Below are 19,118 nucleotides of genomic sequence, written 5' to 3'. Positions count from 1 at the left end.
TGTCCCTTTACCTTTAATAAAACTCTTGTTAGTGGATTCTGTCGTGTTTCGCGGCATTTCCTTGCAGGGTAAGAACACAACGCAGCTGAAAAACTAACAACCATAACAATAAAAAGCTTATCATCATTGACGTTTGGCTATCATTGCTTATTCCCGTTTTAGTTGACTTTGCCTTTTTCTAAAAATAATAACAAAGAAGCCAGAAGATCTAAGTTAGTGTATTCAAGGCAAACCCTAGTTTCTCTGTGCTGTGTAGAACAATGGACCTGGACTTTTGTTGTGTTTTGTTGCCTTTTTGTTTGCTTGTTTGTTTGTTTTCAAGACAGGGTTTCTTATGTAACAGCACCAGCTGTCCTGGAACTTGCTCTGTAGATCAGGCTGGCCTCCAACTCAGAGATCCACCTGCCTCTGCCTCCTAAGTGCTGGATTAAAGGCCTGTGCCACCACTGTCTGGCCAAGAAATACATGTATATTTAAAAGATGCAGTCAGAGATTAGAATATTTTTACTTTTTTTTTTTTTTTGAAACATATTGACATATAGCCCAGGCTAGCCTCAGAATTCATTATGTAGCTGAGGCTGTCCTTGAGTTCCTGATTGTCCTGCTTCTGCCTCCCAAGTACTGAGATTGTAGCTGTGTGCCACTCGGGCTCAAATAGATTGGAGTTTTGAAACCCGAGCCAAAGAATGTCAGGAGCTATGAAAAGCTGGAAAGGGCAAAGTCTTCTCTCTGAGAGTCCCACCAGGACTGCTTCCCTGCCTTGTTTTCAGGGTTCTGGATTCAAGAACCATACAAGCATGGGTGTCCCTTACTTGAAGTCATTTGGTTTTAAGAGTTGGAAAGGGTAGCACTAGGAAGTGACCGTTGGCACCATCCTGCGTAGAACAAGGCAGGTGAATCTCAGGGTTTGGAAGATCTCGTTAACAGGATTTATTTACCTTGTTACTGATGAAGTGACATGTCAGCACTGTCCAGTGACTCCTGTATCTTGCCACCAGTGGTACATGATAATCTTAATGTCCTTCCCCACTTTGTTTTTTATTCCTGGACCACAGAACTGAGTAGGATACACACAAGGAATACCCACGGTGACTCATTAGCAAGACAATACCTCAATTTAGTATCCCAATGTCAGAAAGCACAAAGCTAATGAAGGGTGATTTTTGGCCCCAAATGATGCCAGGAAGGTAATTAATTACCACTGAGATTTTGGGGTAGGTGAAGGCTCACATGTTCTCTCTTGAGGTGTTACTTCTCTGTATTAGTAGAGTGATATGTAGGTTTAGAATATCTTTTTAGGACAGTAAAATAGTCTTTCTCCAACAGCTACTAGCCATATGTTTCTTCATATTCTTTTTGACTTACGAAAAAAAAAAAACATCAGTAGCTAGGCATGTTACTCAGTTAGTAGAATGCTTTCCCAGCATGCACAAAGCCCAGAGTTCAATCCGTAACAACACGTAAATTGGGCATGGTGGTGCACACCTGTAATCTCAGCACTGGGGAAACAGAGGCAGAAGGATCAGAAGCTCTAGGACACCTTCTGCTTCATCTTGAGTTCAAGGTCAGGCTGGGCTGTGTAAGACCCTGTCTGTAAAATAAAAGGAAATGCAGGGAATGTATATTATGTACATAAATGTATATTATGTACGTGTGTGTGGGTTTCTCACAGGTGAGATGCCCCATATCACCACACATCCATTATAGTGTATAGATGCTTGTTTTTACTCTTTACTCTTTGGGTGGGCCTATAGCGAGAAATGCACTGGAGTCTGCCTAAAGGGTAAAGGAATTTATTAGGAAAGAAAACTCACTAAACAGGATAGGGGAATTGTCTGAGGGTCCTGAAAGCTGAGGTCCTGTCCTTCACTGCTTTGGCCACCTGAGTCAGTCTGCACCATCCAAGCCCATGAGGAAGAGAAGAGACCAGCATACCTGGTCTCAAGTCTTAAGGGTGGCCCTAAGGCCACACCCCAGGGGCAGATACTTCAAGGTTATAGGTAGAGCAGATACCCACTACATCTCTAGGGGCTGTGCTTCAAGGTCATAGGTAGACAGATATCCACTACATCAGTGCCGTGGGGTGTCTTTCTGTACTCTGTGAATATATGTTGTTCCCACTGGTTAATAAATAAACTGCTTTGGCCTATGGCAAGGCAGCTTAGAGGCAGGCAGGAAATCCAAGCAGAGATACAGGAAAGAGACAGGCGGGAGGAGGAGACACCAACTCACTGCCCAAGGAGCAACAAGATGCCAGCAGACCAGTAATGCCATGGACATGTGGAAACGTATAGATTAATAGAAATGGGTTAATTTAAGATGAAAGAACTGGTTAGCAAGAAGTCTGTGCTATAGACTATACAGTTTGTAAATAATATAAGCCTCTGTGTGTTTACTTGGGACCCAGTGGCTGCAGGACCAGGTGGGACACAGGACACTTCCATCTACAGAGGCCTGCCACCCAGCTCCCAAGTAAATCACACAGAATCTTATTCTTTCCTATGAATGCCTGGCCTTAGCTTGCCTTGTTTCTAGCCAGCTTTTCTTTTCTCTTTCTTTCTTTCTTTCTTTCTTTCTTTCTTTCTTTCTTTCTTCTTCTTCCTTCCTTCCTTCCTTCCTTTCTTTCTTTCTTTCTTCTTCTTGGTTTTCTGAGACAAGATTTCTCTATATAACATCCTATCTATCCTAGAACTCATTTTTTTGTAGACCAGGCTGGCCTTGAACTCACAGAGATGCACCTGCCTCTGCCTCCTGAGTGCTGGGATTAAAGGCATGCACTGCCACCACCCAGCTAGCCAACTTCTCTTACATCATCCCATCTATCTTCTGCCTCTAGGCTTTTATCTGTCTCTATTCTATATATCTCTCTACTTCTTACTCCGGGGCTGGCTGTGTAGCTGGGTGGCTGGCCCCTGGTATCCTCCCTCCTTCTCCTTCTTTCTCCTTGATATTCTCTTCCCAGATTTCTCCTTCTATATATCTTCTCTACCTGCCAGTCCCACCTACCCTCTCTCCTGCCCTACTATTGGCCATTTAGCTCTTTATTAGACCAATCAGGTGTTTTAGACAGGCAAAGTATCACAGAGTTAGACCAATGCAATATAACTGAATGCAACACATCTTTGCATCATTAAACAAATGTTCCATAGCATAAATGAATGCAACACATCTTCAACTAATATTCCATAACAATAATAGCTAAAAATAAAGGAAGTCAAATAATAGATGGGTGGTGGCAGCACAGGCCTTTAATCCCAGCACTCGGGAGGCAGAAGCAAGCAGCTTTGTAAGTTGGAGGCCAGCCTGGTCTATAAAGTGAGTTCCAGGACAGTTAGGACTGTTACACAGAGAAACTCTGTCTTGAAAAAATGTGGGGGGAAGAAAGAGACAGACAACCAAGAGTCTCCGGGCAGAGCAGCAGGAATGCTCATCCAAGGTGGATGGTGGGTAGTAACCACTGCAGTGGTTTTGAAAACCAGCAGTTTCTAACCAAGTTCAACTTTCACCTGCCCAGCCGTGCTCTTCCTAGGTTTATTCCCAAATGAGTAAGCTAATTTACACTCACAGAAAGATTTAGGCCCGAGTGTTCGTAGCAGCTGTCTTCACAGTTGTCTGAAACTAGAATCAGCACAAACCTCCACTCTCAAAAGAGAAGTGGCAGGATTTCCGTATGTTATAGTGCCTTGGGGCAACAAGCAATCTGAGAGAGAATGTGGGGCTGGAGAGACAGTGAAGTGGTTAAGAGAACTGGCTCCTTTTTCAGAGGACCCAGGTTCAATTCCTAGCACCCACGTGGCAACTAACAACTGCAACTCCAGTCCCAAGGACTCTGATGCCCTCTTCTGGACTCTGTGGGTATTGCAAGTCATACATTTAGGTAAACACTCATACATATAAACATAAATACAAAGAAAAGAGAGAGAAAAAATGCTATAAAACTTAATGTAAAATGGTTGGGTAGTAGGCATTGGTGGCACACGCCTTTAATCCCAACACTTGGGAGGCAGAGCCAGGCATATCTCTGTGAGTTCGAGGCCAGCCTGGTCTACAAAGCGAGATCCAGGAAAGGTGCAAAGCTACACAGAGAAACTCTGTCTCGAAAAACCATTAAAAAAATGGTTGGGTAGTGATGGCACATGTCTTTAATCCCAGCACTGGGAGGCAGAGGCAGGCAGATCTCTGAGTTTGAGGCCAGCCTGCTCTACAGAGTGTGCTCCAGAACAGCCAGGGCTGCATAGAGAAGCCCTGTCTCAAAAACAAAATGAAACAAAAAGAATAAACATAAAAATGCTAGAAGAAGCCAGTTGTAAAAGAATATATACATGTAAGAGTCTACATGGGCCAGCAGGATGGCTCCTTGTGTAAAGATGCTTCTTTCTAAGCCTGATGACCAAAGTTCCATCATGGATCCCACATGGTGGAGAGAAAGAACTAAGTCAGAAAAGTTGTCTTCTGACTCCCCCTACACATACACTGTGTCACTACAACCCACCCCTACTAAATAATAATAAAAAAGTAGTAGCAGTAATAATAATAAAGAATATATGTAAGTCTAGTTGATGGCACATGCCTGTAATACTATCACTTGGGAAATACGTATAAATATGTGTGTGTGTGTGTGTGTGTGTGTACATATATACATATATTTCCTGAATATATACAATTGTATGTATATAGTATATATATAACACAAAGTATATATACTATATGATTTCATTCACATAAAGTTCAAGAAAGGTACATTAAATCCATATAGTTCATAATACACCTATGCATAATTGTACATTAAACTATTTTTCCCTGGCACATAAGCATGTACATTCTATCAATTATCTAGGTCTTACACATATCTCAACATAATAATACATACAAATCAATTATATCAATAAATAATTCATTCACTATGGATATATCTGTTATTAAGCACACATAATTTTAGTCAAATAATTTCTCTTCCGTATGATTATCCTGTTCCCCGTTTGATCTGTTCATCTGCCATAGTCTGTGAAACCAACAACCTGCCCACTCACGCTCCTTTTCTCACTCCACTTTAACTTGGGGGTTACTAGCCCGGATCTTTACCTGGCATCTTACTTAGGGGCCATTAAGTGCATTACTGTCCATACGTTCCCCTTAAATAATACATTTTGATTGACTGGTCTCTCCCCTCTCTCTTTCTCTCTTGCTTTTTTCAAGACAGGGTTTCTCTGTGTTAACAGGTCTGGCTGTCCAGGAACTTGCTCTCTAGACTAGGCTGGCCTGGAACTCAGAGAGATCCACCTGCCTCTGCCTCCCAAGTGCTGGGATCAAAGGTGTGCGCCACCACCGCCTGGTGGTATTTTTTAACCTTTAGGATGCTGGGAGTCCACGTGTCAGTCAAGGTGCTGTGTGGGTAAACACACCGGCTGCCACACCTCAAAACCTGAGTACTATCCTGAAACCTACGGCCGAGAACAGAACCAACTTCCACACGTCCCCTCACTGTGACAAGTGGGTACACACTGTGCCTGTATACACACGTTCACTGAACTAACCTAAGCTTTGTAAACCTTGCTGTAAGTGAATTGTATGTTCTTAAGAGAAGCCGGTTATGTTGACTTAGTTATAGGATACATGGCATTGGGCTGGAGGGATGGCTCTGTGGTTAAGAAGTGTTGATTTGGAGAGGATCTAGGTTCAGTTTCCAGCACCCACATAGGGTGGCTCACAACCGCCATTAAGTCTGCTTCCAGAGGACTCAATGCCCTTGTCTGGCCTCCAAAAGCACTGCATGCACACAGTGCACATACATACACTCAGGCCCACACACATACACAAAATAAAAATCAGAGAATAGGGCCTGGAGGGATGGCTCAGCAACTAAAAGCACTGGCTCCTTTCCCCAGAGAATCCAGATTCAGCTCTAGTGCTCACAGGGCAGCCCACCACTGTCTGTAACTCCAGTTCCAAGTGATCCAAGGCTCTCATCTGCCCAGGGCACCAGGCACATATGTGGTGCACAGACATACATGCAGGCAAAACACCCATTCACATAAGACATATGTTTTTTTTTAAAAAAAAGGGTTTTAAAAACAAAAAAGTTTGCCGGGCGGTGGTGGCGCACGCCTTTAATCCCAGCACTTGGAAGGCAGAGGCAGGTGGATCTCTGTGAGTTCGAGGCCAGCCTGGGTTACCAAGTGAGTTCCAGGAAAGGCGCAAAGCTGCACAGAGAAACCCTGTCTTGAAAAACAAACAAACAAACAAGCAAAAAAGTTAATCTTTAAAGATAAATAAAATATTTAAAATGTTTGTGACATAGTGATATATTGGCTTTATTTATTTGTGTGTGTGTGTGTGTGTGTGTGTGTGTGTGTGTGTGTATGTGTGTTTCACATGTGTTCAAGTCATGGAGAATGTGTGAGGTCAGAGAACAACTTCAAGCGTCATTTTTGTCATCCCCCCCCCCCCCCCCCCCCCCCCCCCCCCCCCCCCCCCCCCCCCCCCCCCCCCCCCCGCTTGGGTCCTGGGGACTACGCCCAGGCTGTCAGTCTTGGCAGCAGATGCATTCACTCACCGGCCATCTCAATGCCCTCCCTCTGCTTTGTGTTTTGAGACAAGGACTTGCCATGCAGCCCAGTCTAACTTCAAACACAGAGTGAGGGCCTGTCTCCAAAATAAAATAAAAATGAACGAATAAATAAACTGCAATCTGATGTTGGTAATGTGTGTGTGTTAAAAATGTTCCTGTTCCTTTTCCAATAAATTAATTGACAAAAAGCCAATGGGCTCTTGAATTGCGTAGACTATACTTTTTTAGTTGGTTTTGATTTACTTTTTGTCTTTCAGTGCTAAATACACCATCAGGTGCGTCGGTAAGATGAACGATGTGGTTGCTCGTTCTGAAGGGAAGGGTTTCCCCTCTGGGATTTAAGCTTATTAACCTTGGTCTAATTGTGGTCTTGAGCTGTCACTCATTTATTATTTATCCTCATACCCTCTAACCTGGTTCTCTATCCATTTTAACCCAACAAGACAGCACTAAAAGCTCCCTTCAGCCACGTCACAGGCAGCATCTTCTATTTAGCAGAGTCTGGAGGTCTGCTCCTTGGAAACAGTGGGTGGGGAGCTGGGCTACAGCGGCATGGGGAGTGCCTGTCCAGCATGTGCAAGGCCCTGCACTCTATCTCAAGCTCCGCAACACAGAACAAGGGGTTGGACATTACCGAATCAGGAGCAGAATTCTCTAGATAAACTAACCTCTGTTTAGGCTTCATTTCCCCCTCTTTCCCATCACTTCTTTCTTTCATATTCTGTCTCAAAGTATCACAGGTTGCCTGGAACAATATGTAGCTGAGAATTATCTTGAACTCCTGGTCCTTTTGCCCGTACATACCTCCCAGGGATTACATGTAAGGACCATCATATCTGGCTTCTGGGGTGCTGGGCATCGAGCCCAAGACTTTTTTTTTAAAGTTAGGCAAGCACTCTAGTTACTAACTGTACCTCCTCCCTAGTCCCTGGAATCATCTTTTCTTTCTTTCTCTTCTTTCTTTCTCTTCTTTCTTTCTCTTCTTTCTTTCTTTCTTCTTTCTTTTTCTTTCTTTCTTTCTTTCTTTCTTTCTTTCTTTCTTTCTTTCTTTCTTTCTTTCTTTCTTTTTTTTTCTTCAATCCTTCTGCTTTAGACTCCTGAGTGCTGGATTACAGGATTGTGTCACCATGCTTGGCTCAGTTTTTGTAATCTTTAAGGAATTGAAGATTATAAAGCTTTTGGGAGAAGATTACAGGGGTGCAATCTCAGGCAGCTCTCAGCAAAGGCCCCGGGACCCTCAGAATGTGTCGCCTTGCCTGGACATCAGGGTGAAGCCCTCATCACTGGCACTGTTTCAATACAGAAATCAATTGAATGCCAATAAAGTAATAGAAACTGGGTGTGGCGGTGCCTGCTGTGATTCAGGTGGACGGAAGAAGGTCAGGAAGGAGTTCAAGGTCAGCCTGGGATGCATGAGACCCTGGCTCAGCTGGTTATGGTGCTTATGGTCAAGGCTGATGACCTGACTTAGATTTCCAGATATGGTATGATATGTGTGATAGAAGGAGAGAACTGGCAACCTCAAGTTGTCCTCTGAATCCCAGGGGTATACTGAAGCATAGGTGAGCCCACCTATACTCACACCCACACAAAATAAATAAATGTAAAAAAACCCCAAAACTGCCAAGGGGCGGTGGTGTCGCACGTCTTTAATCCCAGCACTTGGGAGGCAGGGACTGGCGGATCTCTGAGTTGGAGGTCAGCCTGGTCTACAGAGTTCCAGGAACCATTTATTTAGTTTTGGGGCAGGGTTTCAATGGCCCCAATTAGCTGCAAGATGTTCTGCTTTCACACAGGGTCTCCAGCACATATTAACTCTTTACCAGATCACTTATAATACAAAGTAATGTAGATGATATGCAAATACCTTTGGACTCTGCCCAACACAGCAATGAATAAGTGCTGGGGGATTAAACTCATTTTTTTACCTTACCTATGAGCTCTGCCACGAACTACAATCCTCAGCCCCAACAAAACAAATTTTATTTTTATTTAATTATTATATTTATTTGTTTATTTATTTCAAGACAGGGGTTTTGTGTGTAACAGCTCTGGCTGTCCTGGAACTAGCTCTGTAGACCAGGCTCAAATTCACAGACATCCGCCTGCCTTTGCTTCCAGGAGTGCTGGGATTAAAGGTGTGCGCCACTACCCGCCCACTGAGGAAGGTATTCTATGATATGCAAATACTATATTATTTAGGGGAATAAAAGTTGGGCATTGTGGCACACACCTTGAATCCCAGGCAGATTCAAGGGCTACATAGAGACACCCAGTCTCAAAACAAAACAAAACTAACAAAAACAAAACAAAACAACTCAAACCAACCAACCCTGCCTGTCCTGTACAGACTTCATGTGGATGGCAGTATTTTCTACCTGAGCTCCATTGCACCTTTGGAGGGAACAGCCGCTGGGACACGGAGCCACCTGATTGAAGAATAGTCTGTCCAGGTCAAAGGTAAAGGTGAATGGTGCTGGAGGCCACTTTTGTGCTAAAGTCTGCCTTCCTCCATCCTGTTGTTCCCGCTCAGCCCCCCCCCTAAAAAAAACAAAAACAAAATCAAAACCTGCCCCCCACAGGACTGGGCCTGCCACAGGGACTCTTCTGTCTTTGCTGAAGACGGTGGCGTCCTGGCCAGTCGAAACACAATCTCTTCACCTGTCCTTCCTTGCACACTTGGAAGGAAGGTTTCTTCTGGATCTCATTCAACCTCACCTTTGTTCTCTCTGTTTTCAAAATCAGCAGACTATGAGGAGCCAGACACAGAAGAGATAAAGGAGAACCGGCTCCCTAGACTCACCCCAGGAGAAGAGACCCTAGGCTGCTGAGTGAACTGCAGTCCTTTATTTTACAGCCAAGGTGCCACAGGCCTTTAATCCCAGCACTCAGGGGAAGGGAAAGGTGTTCTCTGTGAGTTCAAGCCCATGGAGCAAGTAACAGGCCAGCCTGGAACGCATAGTGAGACCCTGTCTCGAACAGAAACAACTCCCACCTCGCCCATCTTTCAAAGCACACACCTCTGTTAAGATTCAAACCCGGGACAATGGCAGTGGTGCCTATTCAACCTATCAAAGCAGATCTCGCTCCCAGGTTCTCCCGGCACCCCTCAGTTCCTACCTGTCACTGGGTATGGCACCCCGCCCTCCACCCTCACTCTCCTGCCCAGGGGCTGGGCTGCCCTCCCCCAGAGGCTCTTCCCTGTGTAATCCAGACGTTTTGGTCACCCTCCCCTCTTGTACTTTGGCCTTCTGGCTGCTGCACCTGGTTCTCCCTCTTCTCTCTCCCTTCCCTTCCCTCTCTTCCTTCCCCTCCTTCTCTCCCACATGGCCCAGCTCCCCCTCGTCATGCTCTCCCATGTATCTACAATAAACCTTCTCCTCCATCATATCTAGGAGCAGTCATGTCCTTCCCTTTCTATTTTTTTTTCATTCACCCTCCCCTCCCCTGGTGACTCCCAGAACCCATCTTTTGAATATTGAATTTCTATCATGGTCCCAGGTTATTATTATTATTATTATCTTACCACCTGTTGTTCCCCCATCCTTGGAGTTTTATTCAGCCTGAGGTAGATCCTGAATTTGATTTTTCAGCCAGATTCTAGGCTGCTACTGTGAGGACCCTCCAGAGCCACTGCGGGTCTAGTCCTGTGGTGTCTTGGTAAAGTTAGTTAACCTGCGGGGTGAAGGGTGACAGATAAAATAACAAACTGTCACATCGGGTCAATTAAGCCGAACTCCACAGTTAAGTACAGTGATGAGGTTTTTGTGCAATTCTAGCATGGAGAGGCTGAGGCAGGAGGTGTGGGTTAAGTGGCGGCGCTCGTGGCTGGCTGTGTTGGCCGTGCCGACGAGGAGAGTGCTGGATGTATCGGTGACAGAAGAGTCACGAGCCATGATTACCTTTCTAGAGCTTTATTGGGAGAGAGAGAGAGAGGGAGAGAGAGAGAGAGAGAGAGAGAGAGAGAGAGAGAGAGAGAGAGAGAGAGCACGCGGAGGGGGGAGAATACGGAAGGAGAGAGTGCACAAAAAGAGAGCACAGAGAGGGCACGCCCGCTTTTTAGGCTGGGACCCTGTTGCAGGCTGGTGACATAATTAAGGACATAATCATTACGGGAGGATTGGGAGTTTTGATGCCGGCTTGGACTACGTGGCGAGACCCTGTCTTAAACAAATAAGCATACACGCTGTCAGTGTGCTTAGGGAGTGTTCAGGAAAGACTGGCGCCTCCAGCCTCCTGACACAGTCCAGGGAGTCTCTAAGTCTGCTTTTCTTTCTTTCTTTCTTTCTTTCTTTCTTTCTTTCTTTCTTTTGATTTTTTCTTCTTTTTTTCATGATACAAATGATAAATTATATTTATACAGTAAATAAGTATCAACAGTCAACACAAATCCAGACCCAACCACCAGCCCTGGGACTGAGAAACAGCTGGATGACTTCCCTAGGGTGTCCGTCAGGAGGGCATGGTGGCATGTGCGCAGCACACACGGCCGTGGCCAGTGCCTTCAGGATCAGTGCAGTGGGCAACAGGGATGTGCGCTGGGTGGCTGTGGGAGGAGGGACTCGGTGACTACTGGGGCGGGGCCTCAGTCGGAAGGGCCCTCATCTTCTGCAGCACAATCACTGGCCTCGGTTTTTTTTCGAGACAGGGTTTCTCTGTTTAGCCATTGCTGTCCTGGAACTCACTCTGTAGACCAGCCTGACCTCAAACTCAGAGACCCACCTACCTCTGCCTCTGAAGTGCTGAGATCAAAGGTGTGCGCCACCACTGATCAACATTTTTTCCCCAATTTTAAAAAAAGTTTTTTTAGAATATAGTAATTACACATAATAATGGGTATAGCATTTTTTTAACCTTTATTCTTTATTTTATGTGTGTGAGTGTTTTACCTTCGTGTGTCTGTGCACCACATGCATGCAGTGCCTGAGGAGGCCAGAAGAGGGTGCCAGACCCCCTGGGATTGGAGTTACAGATAGTTGTGAGCCACCGTGTATGTGTGTGTGTGTGTGTGTGTGTGTGTGTGTGTGTGTGTGTGTGTGTAATAAAACACACTGAGAATAAAACCAGTCTCTAAAAGAGCCACTGAGTCATTGCTCCAGCCCCAGGTCTGCTTTTCTTAAGCAATGAAATTAACAATAAATCAACTTTTCAGTGCCAGGAACTTAACTCATTTTCTTACCTCACCGTGAGCTCTGCCATGGAGCTACATTCCTCAGCCCCAACAAAAGAATTTTCCTGTAGAAAAAGGCATTCCAGTTCTGCACAAATGCTCTCTGCAAACACTCGGAAGAGATCTTGCCCATCCCAGGATAGTACCCTGTGAGCTCCCTGGATTCCTCACAGACTGGAAAACTAACCTCTGGCTCGAGGCTGAGAACTTGGGCCTGAGGCTGATCAATCAGGCATCACTGTGCAGGCTCCTGAGAACAACTCACTGGGGAGGGACTAAAAGGGATCCAACCCAGTGAGGCTGGACTCCTCTGCAGGTGTGATGAGTTAATTAAACCTTATTACCTTTCAGCTGCTTGGCTTCCTTCCGGCCAGGGACAAAATATTAATTTAGTCTGGCCACACACAATCCTGTGTGTGCATGCATGTACATGCATGTGCACATATACACAAAGTAATTTTTGTGAAAAACAATAGAGGTAATGGTTAGAAGTGGTTATCATTTGTGGAATCCTGCAGTCTCAGTTGATGGTGATGACACTTTCTTGGACCTCTGCTTTTTGAAATATAAATGTCAAGAGAACTTAAAGTAGCTTGGCAGTGTGGGACACAGCTGTAACCCCAGCACTTGGGAGGTAGAGGCAGGAGGATGGCTGCAAGTTTGAGGTTGGTCTATATAGTGAGCTCTAGTCAGACAGGGCTACACAGAGAGAATTTTTTTTGTCTCAAAAGAACAAGAAAATAAAACACACAGAGAGAATTTGAAAGGACCAAGTAGATGCCATAACAGGCTGCTCAGTCTTCTCTCAGAGATCAGGCCTCAATTTCAGTTTCCTGAGACTTGAGCAAGCAGTTTCTGGGAGGGCCATGAACAAAAGACTGCTCAAAGTTTAGCCAGATGTTTACTTTCTGGGGCCCCTCACCAACTTAGAGTTATGTGCAGTACGTGCTTGACCAGCCAGCCCCCATGGTGGCTCAAGGACAAAGCCTGGGACTTGTGCTGGACTGCCCCCAAAGTAATAAATTGTAACCACCAACCAGTAAACTCAAAGGTTACATACCCTCACCCAATTAAAAGAGAACAGAGATAAAGATAAACCAATCCGAGTTGCACCCGTGCAAAACTCCCCCAACCCCCCTGAAGGGCTTGTGGATTTTGCCTTTAAAAAGCTAGCCACACAAAGAAAAAGCAAGTTCCTCCTGGCCTCACGACTACGAGTGAGTGCTTTGGATCGAGCTTCCCTGTCTGCGGCTTGTAAACAGAAATAAACCATGCTAATTGCATTCTGAACCTAAGGTCTGTGGTGGTTTGTCTTTGGGGGTCCCAATCTGGGCATAACAAATTCATATAATTGCGCTCTCATTTAGAGATAAACAGATCTGTGAGCAACACTGTAGTTGAAGGCCCAGCTGGTATGTAAGGGGAAACAGGAATATTAATGAAGCTGTTAATTGTGAAATGAAGGATACAAACCTCACCTAAAGAAAAACTGGCAAAAAAGAAAGACAAATGCTCACTTAGGACTGCATCTTTAGGAAGAAAAGTCAAGTTCATAACAGAGAAAAATAAATATTGGCGATTTTACCTGTTGGAGATTGAGAGCATAAACTGAGCTCAAGCACTGGCTCATCACCCTACCCCTCAGGCTGAGGAATCCCCCTGCCTCAACCCTTCCTCTCATTCCACTGCAGCTAGAGGAATGTGCCACTTATTCTGGTCCTGGGTTGTCGTGTGTGTGTGTGTGTGTGTGTGTGTGTGTGTGTGTGTGTGTGTGCCTTTCTGCTTTTCTTTTTTGAAACACTTCACACAGCCTAGGTTGGCCTCGAACTCACTCCGCACCTGAGGCCGGTTTTGAGTTGCCATGCCCAGTGTCTGGTTGCTTTTAATACTTTATAGTAGGTCTTCATGACAATATAGTGAATGACACACACAAAAGAAAATGTGTATGCAAATTGGACTTGTAAGAACTAAGCAATGAGACACTACTCTAACTCTTGGTCTGTAAACCCAGCCCCAGGTGTGCTAAGAAAAGGTGGACCCTTGTCAGCTCAAAGCAGCTCCAGCACAGTGGGACTCTGTCTCAAAAGCAAGCAAGCAAGCAAGCAAGCAAGCAAGCAAGCAAGCAAGCGAAGAACAAACCAAAGGAAATCAGACTTTAAAAAATCCATTAAAAACAGAGGTCCTGCAAGGTGGTGTAGCCAGGTGGGAGAGTGTGTTTAGCACTTGCGAGCCCTAGTGTCCAACCACAGGACCCCCCAAAATACATAGACTGAGGCAGAAACCCCAACTCTGCAAAGCTGTTCCACCCTCTCAGAAACTCAGGAGCTGCTTTGTGCTTGAGGCTGGAGAAAGGAATCTAAGAGGCAGCTTTGACGGTGGGGCAGGAAAAGAGCTGGAGCTCTGCCTGCGCGCAGGTGTGGGAGAAATAAAGATCAAGGGGGCGTGATCAGGCCAAGCTGAAGCAGGGGGATTAAGAGTTTAAGGTCAGCTTCAGCAACAGAGTGAGTTTCAGGACGGCCAGGTCTCAAAAACCAAACATGAAAGGAAGGTAGAGAGTGGGTAAGGAGGAAAGGAAGCAAAGAGGGCCATTGATCAGGATTCTGGGAAGCTGTGGCTCCAGGAAATGGTGTTAAGAGCAGCAGTGGTGACTGAGAACTTGCCCAAATACGGGTGTTAAAAGATAGCCCGAGGTAGCACCTTGAATGCCTAAGGTCTTGGATTCCACCTGCAGAGCACATGGACAGAGAGGAGAGACAGGAGGAAGGGAAGCAGGAGAGGATGACAGAGGGAGGGAGGGAGGAAGGGAGGGAGGGAGAGAGAGAGGGAGGGAGGGAGGGAGGGGAGAAGGGCGGGAGGGAGAGAGTAATTGAGAATCATGGTCACTGAATCTTGAGCTTCTGCCAGCTTTCCCCAGGCATTCTCTGTGGACTAATAAAAATGTTTATTTTATAATTACTGTACTAAGCTGCATCAGTTTAAGAATAAAATCGGATGTTGGGTTTTGACATTCAATAGACTCTGTCAGTTAATCATTCCTTTAGAGGAGAAATTACTGCCCACAAATACCTCTCTTTTCCTTTGAGGCCCAATTAATCCATTCATCGACTATCATGTCATGAAAAAGGAAAAAGGTCAGATGAGTTTTCGGGGCGTGTATAGAACCACTTAGTTAATAACCCACAGACCAGGCATCTTGGTTGTTGATTTAGGAAAGGCCAGACCAACACCTGAAGAACTAACAAACCTAATTAGTTGCTGTTAAAATACCGGTAGTTTCCTCGAAAAGATTAGACTAGCTGAATGTAGACTAGTTGATTGGAGGGTCTGGTTTGGAAAACCTCAGGGGCTTTTCAGAGGTCTAGGTCTAATTGTACTTGCCTGAAGGTGCTGCTGGGACCCTGGCCGACAGGCTCTCTGTGGGGATCTACTCAGTTTAACGTGAAACACCCTGCCCACCTCCGAAACAAAGAAAACCATCCACTTCTAACAGCTCCACCCCTCTGAGCTATTGTCTGCTTGCAAATTTATTTTCTCAGCTTTGTTCTCAAGACAGAACCAGGTGACTAAGAAGTTTTTGTGAAGTAAATTTGCAGATAACTCTACAATAAAAGAAGAAAAATTTGTTTTGTTTTTTTTAAGTTTGCTTAACCCTGGGTAGCTTGGAACCTCCACTCCTGTTTTTCTTTCTCCTGGGATCACAGCAAAGAAAGGTCACCGTACCTGGAAAAAAGGAGCTGTTAAAACATTTTAAATTTAATATCCCTAGCCATTCAATAGAAGACTAATCAAGGGGAAAAGGCAGAAACATTACGGAGTTGGTAATGCTAGGTTTCTATCCTAACAGGTAGAGATGGGAATTACTGCTGTCTTTTATCTGTAGAGATAAAACTGGCCCGAAGTCCCACACAAGGGCAGCATTGGGACAGGCTGGCAGGTCTTTCTTACTCTATGGCCGGCCGAGCGAAGGAGCGCACATGGCTGCTGTGTTGTTAGCTACAGAGCCAGGAGGAGGCGGGAGGTCCTTAATTAGTAGAGAAGTGCGCATGTCTCCGGACAGTGAGATTCCGTTTGCTTTGGTTTATTCCTCTGTAGTCCTGAAGGCTTGTACTTGCAAATGTAAACCAGGCCTGACCATGAACTTGCTGCAGTTCAGGCGTGTGTTGCCCCTTCCACGTTGGTGCAGTGCTGGAATCGGACCCTGAGGCTACATACTGCTAAATAAAACACTTCAGCCCTGGAGTTGAGTCCAACCAAACCCAAGGAACTCTTTTTCCTTTCCTCTTTTCTTTTCTTTTTCTTTTCTTTTTCTTTTCTTTTCTTTTCTTTTCTTCTTTCTCTTTTCTTTTCTTTTTCTTTTCTTTTCTTTTTCTTTTCCTTCTTCTTTCCTTCCTTCCTTCTTCTCTCCTTCTCTCTCTCTCTCTCTCTCTCTCTCTCTCTCTCTCTCCTCATCTCATCCTCTCTCTCCCTCCCTCCCTCCCTCCTCCCTCCCTCCCTCCCTTCCTTTCTTTCTTTTAAACTTCTTGGCTATGACTGGGGTGTGTCAGAAATAGTACTGCCACTCACAATTTATCATTTTGATTTTTTGTATTAAGCGGTGTTAGGATTGGGGACAGCGGATGCTTCAGGTGGCTTGACAGGCACATCTCAAAGACGTTTGGTTGAACCTGCTTTGTGGACCTAAGGCTGGCCTCAAACTCACAGAGATCTGCAAGGTGTGTGCCCAACCACCACCTGGCCCCTTTCATTCTCTTAATGCGCGGTCTGACTTTGGACTAGCTGCTCAACCAGTCAGTTTCAGTCTCCTCCACAGAGCAGAGACAGCAGCCGTCAGACAGCAAACCTCGACTGAGGGAAATGATGAGTGGGTTGAAGAGACTGAGGCAAAATATTCAGCATTATGTGCTGCTGCTATTGTGCTGAACAGAGGCTGTGTGTTACTACTGTGACGTATATCTTATATATGAAGGTTACATCCAAATACTAAAGAACTCATGTGACCCTAGAGGCATTTTCCCAATAGAGATAAAACGTCAGCCTTGAGAGAGGAAACTGCCCAAGGTCCCAGGCCATGGCAGCCCTGGGGCGGGCTGCCAGGTCTATCTGGCTCCGTGGCTGGGCATGTGCTTGCTGTGGGATGTCACCACTGACCTGGTCCTCAACCTTTTTCTCTGTTATACCTTAGCAAATCCCCCCCACCCCAGACACTGTAAGCATCTCCACTGTGTAGCCTGACCACGAACTCTCTTCTTTCTGCCATAGCTTCCGGAGTAGATTGGATTGTCTGCAAATGTCCAAGTGTCCAGCCACTGCTGCTCATTTCTGTGTACACCCCCTGCCACTGATGACTCTGTACTTACCTTCGAGTTTTTTCTGAAATTTGGACCTAGTATTTCCAAATGCAACCTCTTCACACACACACACACACACACACACACACACACACACACACACACACACACACGAGATGTAATTTTTCTGTGTAGACTAATCCAGCCTTGAACTCCTGAAGGTCCAGCCTCTACTTCCCAAGTGCACCACCATATATGGTTCTCTATCTTAAATTGAACCCCTTCCTGGTTAACTGCCCCCACCTAATTACGCTGTTACTTAATGGCTTCACCAGAGACTCGGGAGAGACCCAGTATCTGGACCCTGAACACCCCTCTCCCCCTCTATTTGTTTTTTTGAGGCAGGGTTTCTTTGTGTAGCCCTGGCTGTCCTAGAACTTGCTCTGCAGACCAGGCTGGCCTCGAACTCACAGAGATCTTCCTACCTCTGCTTCCCTAGTGCTGGAATTAAAGGCGTGTGCCACCACTGCACTGCCCAGCAGGGCCCCCCTTTTCAAAAACAGTTTATCCCCCATATATATTGGTCATCCGGTTCCCCGCACCCAACTATACACGATCTGTCCCTTCCATCTGATGTTCATTACTAAAGTAGGGTTTCCTGAGCATTTTTCCAAAATGCATTTGGTGAGGTTCACCCCACCTCATGTGTGCTAGGCAGGAGCTGTGCCCCAGCTCTATGGTAAGATAGCTTTCTGGAACTCCACACTGCTTTCAGAATAGAATTTGTCTGCTCAGCCTTGCACATTTAAAACTCTGCAGTGAGACTCCTAACACGCCTCATCTTCTATGCCAAGTAGTCTACGCAGATGAGTCCTTTGATTCCTGGTTTCCGGGTTGGAGTTGGGCTCCTCCAACCCTGTGTGTGTGTGTGTGCATGTGTGTATGTGAGCGCACGTGTGTGCGTTCAAGAGATATAAGCCTATTAATATATGCATCTGTCTTTTCTCTAGCTAGTGGATATATCATAAAACCATGACTAAGACTCCAGCCATGATCATACACATTATTTGATGGCTCTAGGACAGACTGTACACTGTTTTAAAGAAGGTACGTTTGCAGGCGAGGGATGGTAGAGTGCCTATGTAGATACATAAACAAGACCCTGACACTCCTTACTCCCAACAGCCAACATCTTAAAAAGAAGACACATTTGGGGCTGGGCAGTGTGGCGCATGCCTTTAATCCCAGCACTCAGGAAACAGAGGCAGGAGGATCTCTGTGAGTTTGAGGCCAGCCTGCTCTACAGAGTGAGTTCCAGGGCAGCCAAAGCTGTTTGGTTTTTTCGAGATGGGGTTTCTCTGTAACCTGCGATTCCTTTGATCATAAGAGCAATAACTGACTTAAGCTAGAATTTATTATAAGAACACAGTCAAGTCTTTTTGACACTGAAGACCCTAAACCAGAGTCAAGGACTTGAATACAGTCAGATGTATTGACAGGTTCCAGATCCATAAAGTGAAAACATTAAGAAACTCTCATGTGTGGTGGTGCACACCTTTAAGCCCAGTGCTTGGGAGACAGAGGCAGGCAAATCTCTATGAGTTGGAGTTCAAGGCCAGCCTGGTCTACGAAGCAAATTCCAGGACAGCCAGGCCTACACAGAAAAATCCTGTCATGAAAAACAAACAAACAAACAAAAAACAAACAAACAAAAACCTAGAAAAACAAACAAAAAAAATAACAAAGAAAGAAAGAAAAAAATTGAATGTGCCCAGGTGGCACACACCTTTAATCCCAGAACTTGGAAGGCAAAAGCATGCAGATTTCTAGGAGTTCAAGTCCATCCTGGTCTACAAAGCGAGTTCCAGGACAGGCAAGGCTACACAAAGAAACCTTATCTTGAAAAACCAAAAAATAAAATAAAAGAAAAAAAAGGAAATCACATGTGTGCTCATATACACAGGTTTTTTTTTTCTTGTCATCATGAAAAGTCTAAATTTCTTCCATTTTACAACCAGATCTAGGTTTCAGTTTTTTTAAGAGCAAACAATTTTTTTTTTCCAACAAAGGGCCCTTACTCAACACCGCCCCT

The sequence above is a fragment of the Peromyscus californicus genome, unplaced genomic scaffold (assembly GCF_007827085.1).
Source record: "Peromyscus californicus insignis strain IS unplaced genomic scaffold, ASM782708v3 Scaffold_5__1_contigs__length_169319896, whole genome shotgun sequence".
Lineage (NCBI taxonomy): Eukaryota > Metazoa > Chordata > Mammalia > Rodentia > Cricetidae > Peromyscus > Peromyscus californicus.
This window is presented reverse-complemented; position numbering follows the sequence as displayed.